Source organism: Octopus bimaculoides, chromosome 2 (genome assembly GCF_001194135.2).
Source record: "Octopus bimaculoides isolate UCB-OBI-ISO-001 chromosome 2, ASM119413v2, whole genome shotgun sequence".
NCBI classification, from domain to species: Eukaryota; Metazoa; Mollusca; class Cephalopoda; order Octopoda; family Octopodidae; genus Octopus; species Octopus bimaculoides.
The window spans coordinates 41,673,813-41,674,215 of NC_068982.1; positions in this window are offsets into that span (position 1 = coordinate 41,673,813).

Here is a 403-nt window from a genome sequence, read left to right on the forward strand (position 1 = left end):
AGAATTTGGAGACATCATCCCACCCCCGTAATTCCCCATGCCCATGTTGTTATTCATGTTGGGTGACATATTCATACCTCCACCCATGCCACCACCCATATTGTTCATTCCAGAACACATATTATTCATACCAGGCATAGGGGGAGCACTTCCAAGTATTCCATATCCCCCTTGACCCCCACTAAGTCTTCGGTTAGAGTGGGATCCAAGAGATGACCTCCCACTTCTGTTTCTTCCACTAGAAGTACGATTACTAGAACTATTGCGATAACTCATTTTCAATTAAAAACCTGAAAAATAAAAAAAAAAACATATTTAAACATTTCAAAAATTATGATGAAAAATGTTCTTTTTATTGGAAACTATTTAGGCAAAAGAGAGACAACTGCTTTTCTTTTAACAC